General features: G+C 47.5%; 1 non-coding gene across 1 annotated transcript; it reads right to left on the bottom strand.

Moving 5' to 3' along the window:
* Positions 1-4737: 4737 nt before the first annotated feature.
* TRNAH-AUG (transfer RNA histidin (anticodon AUG)) lies at positions 4738-4811 on the bottom strand. Its single transcript has one exon. It is a non-coding gene; the product is annotated as a tRNA-His (tRNA).
* Positions 4812-5266: the final 455 nt, after the last annotated feature.

Genomic DNA, 5266 nt, shown 5'->3' with positions numbered 1-5266 from the left:
CTTTCTTATCCAATGCAATTTCAGTTCTCGTTGTTTCTTTGCTAGCCAGCGTGCTGGGGGGAAAAGCAACCCATTTAACAACATTTGTTTTGGAAGAGTTTTACTGGCTTTCATAAAAAGTAATTTTTTTTTTTTTTAATTGTGCATCTCTACTTAACAGCCCCTTTGGAGGGTTTTTGTCAAGCTTGACAGCGGTACGGTATCATCTGTGCCAAGGTGAACATCTATCATTCTGATTGGTATTGTCTAACTGTTTCCTTGCCTTTCTTCTTTCTCTTTCTCTCTCTCTCTCACTCATCTTAAATTGAAAGCTATTGGGAGCAAGGGCTCTCTCTGCTTTGTGTCTGTCAAGTGCTTAGCTCAACAGGGCTCCTCGATGACTGAAGCTCCTAGGCAACAGGAACCATAATGTCGTCACAGACTTTCTTAAAGTTCAGCCGAACTCTCCTGTATCCACTTATCTGCTGGCACATTTGGAGTCATAATAGAATAGCAACACAACATCGGTACTTGTCTGTGAGGAATGGGAGGGAACCCATGACTTCTTCCCTTGCCCATCATTAGAGAGGAGGGACAGCTGGGGAGAGCACAGAAAGTACCCTCATCATGATTGTAGCCTATGGTATGATCCAAAAAGGAAGATAGCACTCTTCTGTTCCTCATACTCCCTAATTAAAGTCTTGGTAGGAAATCAGAGGCAAGGATGAACAGACGCCTCTAATGTTTCCAAGAGAAGCTTCCTGATGAAACCTGCCCTGCCTCTTTAAGCATCTCATGGGTGCTGATGAACAACCAGCCCAAACACAGAATAAAAAATATTCAGTTGCAACACATTGGGCACGCCTCCACAAGGTGCTTTAATGTGCAGGAGAGAAAATTACTGCATAGGAAGCGTCACTGTCTACACATGCAGATGCTTATTGCACAGTAATTTGCTCTACTCCCAGCTGGGGGCACTGCTAGCAGATCAGGACAGGGGGCTGGGACCTGCTTCTCCCCAACAGCTCTTTCCAAGCCTCTGCCCTCAATTGTTGCTGGGCAAGGGGACATTATCTTGCCCCAGGCTTTGCCATCAGAGCCTGCCATGGGAGCAGACAGCTCCGGGGGGCAAGGAGTAATGTCCCAGGCTCTGCCAGGAGACAGCTGTCTCTTGGCCCCCTGTCTCCTGGAAGCCCCTGGGTGCTAGCCTGGAGCTTCCCCTGGCCGCCGCAGGGAGACAGAGCTGGGTGGGAACAGCCTTTTCCGGGTTGCTGCTATTGGGAGCAAATCTGCTCCCAAATCTCTGCACCTGTAGATGCCTACTCAGGGTGGGTTTCCTCTGCAGTGAATTACTGCAGAGTAAACCCATCCAGCAGCATTTGTACATGCAGAAGTGCCCATTATGGGGGGCTGTGTCTGCACGAGCTGCTAACTGCTCAGTATCTTAATAACACTGCACAGTAGCATGTCAGGCAAAACCCATGCTAATACGCTACTGCGCAGTAGTATTAGGCTACTACATGGTTAGCATCTGAAACAGCCCATGTGCCAGCGCTACTGCATAGTAGCACAAGTTACTGTACATTGATTTAGTAGTTGGCTAGCCAAGTACTAAATTTAATGTGCAGTAACTGTGGTGCATTAATGAATGTGTAGACACACCCTGGGATTGTGGGAAGGTCAGTTTCTTCTCCGTCAGATACCTGTACATTACAAAAAGCAGACGAGATGAATTCTTTTTGACTAACACATTGATCTGGAAATATGAACCTATATAACAATCCTAGCATCAAATTCCTACCCAACCTGGGTCAAAATGCACTTCCTTGTTCATCTTCACAATACGAATCCTGAATTTTCTTGTTATCCTTGTCAGTGCTTGATCTTTTCTCTCTACCCTGTTCAAGTCTTGGTCTCATTGCTATAATGTGTCAATGCACCTGGGAAATTCATTATATATTGGTTTATTTTTCTCATGTTTTGGCTTTCAGTGTACTGTTTCCCTATTCAATTTGATGAATCTCTTCTCATACAGTGTTCTCTTTACCAATATTTAGCCAGCCCTTTTGTGGTACCACCTGAAATAAGCATTTATAATATAATAGATAAGCATTGAATCATGGAGAAATATGGGCTGGAAGCAAACTCCAGAGGTCATCTAGCTCACTCCCCCATCAAACCCATACCCCCCATCAAGATTTGCCTTAGTAAGTAGAAGAGACACAAGACAAAGAGTGAGGACATGCTTTGGGTCATACCACGAAGTTGTTTTAAGGTCTGTGGTTTGTGTCATGCAAATCTGACTTTCCCAGCATGCCTTGTGCTCCTCTCTGCCCTTGCCTTTCAGGGATGTGGGAAGTTCAGTGCAAGTCCAAAGATGCAGACTGGAAGCGGCCCCAAGCATCAATCAGTTTGACATGTCGGTACATCACACTCCAGGGAAACCCCAGTAGACTCTGGAGTTAATTTTAATTATGGCTTTAATAGTCTTATAAAGGTCAGAAATAAGTCTAGTTTTGCTCTTCTCTTCCACTCCTTGGACAAACTGTCAGGCAAAGTTTGAGTCCTCAGGGTGGAGTTAGCCGTTACGTCTTGTACTGAACTCCTCTCAAAGTCAAGGCAGATACATGCTGGGCCACCTGGTCAATGCCTAAGATAAGAATAAAGCCGTGCTCAGCTTAGGGAAGTGTCTCATAGGTTCCTACTGGATCAGCCACAGAAAGAGTGATCTAGCAATATAGTTGCCTGCAGGTCCCGAGTTAAGTTCAAATGTCATATTGGGCAGGACCCCTGTGGGGACTGGGGCCCATATGCAGCAAGTCTGACCTACAGGTAGAGTAGGCTTTGCAACAGGCAGAGACCTCAGTCCCACAAGGTGCATTTCCTTTTAACTCAGTGGGATCCCTGGCTGCTCAGGATCTCATAGGACTGGCTCACATGTCTGCTCCTGATACACCCTGGAACATGAACTTGCCCATGGGCAGGATCGACATGAGGCAGCATTGTTCTCCAGCGGGGTACGCAGTACCTACCAAAAGACAACAGGTCATCCCCAGGCAAAAATACAACTATTTCCATTTAGATTCCTCTTATCCCTCCCCTGCATGAATCGATGCTGTCCATCTAGGAGCCAGTGCTCCTACCACCAAAGCATCCATACGGGTCTGGGAGTTACCCTTCCCCTCTATAGGAAAGTATCCATGACTCTGAAGTGAGATACCTGTTACACATCTACAGAAGGATGATGAGCCTCTGAGCTGCTCTGTTGTGAAGAGCCAGCTAAGTTCCTAGATAGCTTTTGCATTAATGTGAAAGACTCAGAGTTAGATCATCAGTGGTTGGATGTGGCAGAGCTCCACTCACTTCAGTTGACTTATGCCCCTGAATGTCAGCAGAGACTCTTGGCTGCTCCAAGCTCCCCTGGTGACCCAGGGCACCTGGTCTATCTGTCCCCTTTATAGATTCTGCCTCTGCATCCCCTTGGCATGACAATACTGAGACAGAAACCCATTTCCTGTAGCCAGGCAGTGCTTAGCTCCTTGCACCCTTTGTCAACATCAACAGCTTCACCCCAGCCCCAGAGAGCTGCCCCAAGCTGTGGTTTCTGTGCCTCATTACAAAGTGGGCAGCCAGGTGCACTAATGATCTCTGGATTCTCTCCAGCAGGAACGTCTCATTGCTAATGAGATACCTGTCAGGGAAGTGCAGAGCAACAAGCCTAGTGGTGACAGCTCTAGGATGCAGAGACCCCTTTCATTATGGCAGGGGAATGCCATGGTGCCATCTGCTTTGCCTTCTCTGGCAGTGAGGAGTGCAGTGGTGGGTCTTTCTCACCACCTCCTCACGCTCCCCAGCCTCTTGGATTCTTATCATTCACTCTAGAAACAGCTGTCCCAGAGTTTTTCCCATTTTCTCTCACTGCTGGGGGTGCAGGCAGCTCATGCCAAGGGGAGAAGGAGTCCAGACTGAGTAATTCAAAGCTGATGCAGCGTTAACTTGGGGCCAAGCAGCATTCTTGAATTGCTGGCCTGGAGACAGCAAGAGGGTTATGATGAAGAATCATATAATCATAGAAAACTCAGGTTGGAAGGGACCTTAGGAAGTCACATATAGTCCAACCCGCAGCATCATCCCAGCCAAGGCTTTGTCTACCCGGTTCTTCAAAGCCTCCAAGGATGGAGACTCCACCACCTCTTTGGGGAGCCTGTTCCAGTGCTTTACTACCCTTCTAGAGAGCAAGTTTTCCTAATATCTGACCTCAACTTCCATTGCTTCAACTTGAGCCCATTGCTCCTTGTCATTTGCCTCCACTGAGACCAGCCCAGCTCCACCCTCTTTGCAGCCCCCCTGCAGGAGTGGAAGGCTGCTATCAAATCCCCCTCGGTCTTCTCTTCTCCAGACTAAATCAGCCCAGTTCCCTCAGTCTCTCCTCAGAAGTCATGTTCCCTAGCCCCACAACCATCTTCATTGTCCTCCACTGGACTGTCTTCAATTTCATAGTATCATAGTACTTAGGATTGGAAGAGACCTAAACATCAGGTCCGACCCCCTGCTCCGGCCAGGATCAGGTGCCGGGATCATATCGTATCAGCCAAATATCTGTTTAGCCACCTCTTGAAGACCCCCAAGGTAGGGGGCTGCAACAGGCTCCCAAGTGAGTATCACCCCCTTTGGGAGCCCACTGCAGAGCCTGGCAGCCATGACTGTAAAGTAATGTCTCCTGATGTCCAGCCTGAACCTTCTCTTTAAAAAGTACTACGAGCCAGGTAGGATTATGAACCTACAATCTTCTGATCCATAGTCAGACGCGTTATCCATTGTGCCACTGGCCCATACACAGCCATAGGCTTTGTCCATATCTTTTCTGTAGTGGGGGGGCCAAAACTCAACACAACTCCAGATGTGTCCTCACCACAAGAACATAGGCAGGGCAATGGGAACAAAATATTTTTGCCCATGCATGCACTTAGGATGAAGCTGGACTGTTCTCAATGGTGACAGATGACAGAACAAGCAGCAATGAGCTCAAGTTGCAGCAAGGGAAGTTAAAGTTAGATATTAGGAAAAAACCTTCTCACTAGGAGGGTGAGAAATAGGTTACCTAGAGAGGTGGTGGGATCTCCATCCTTGGAGGTTTTTAAGACCCGGACCAACGCAACCTTGGCTGGGATGATGTAGATGTGGCTGGTCCTGCTTGGAGCAGGGGGTTGGACTAGATGTGACCTCCTGAGGTCCCTTCACACCCTCATTTTCTATGATTTTATTATTCTATTTTTGTAGTGAGTGT

This window comes from Crocodylus siamensis, chromosome 3, assembly GCF_052110815.1.
Source record: "Crocodylus siamensis isolate JL-2025a chromosome 3, ASM5211081v1, whole genome shotgun sequence".
NCBI lineage: Eukaryota > Metazoa > Chordata > Crocodylia > Crocodylidae > Crocodylus > Crocodylus siamensis.
This window is presented reverse-complemented; position numbering and strand designations above follow the sequence as displayed.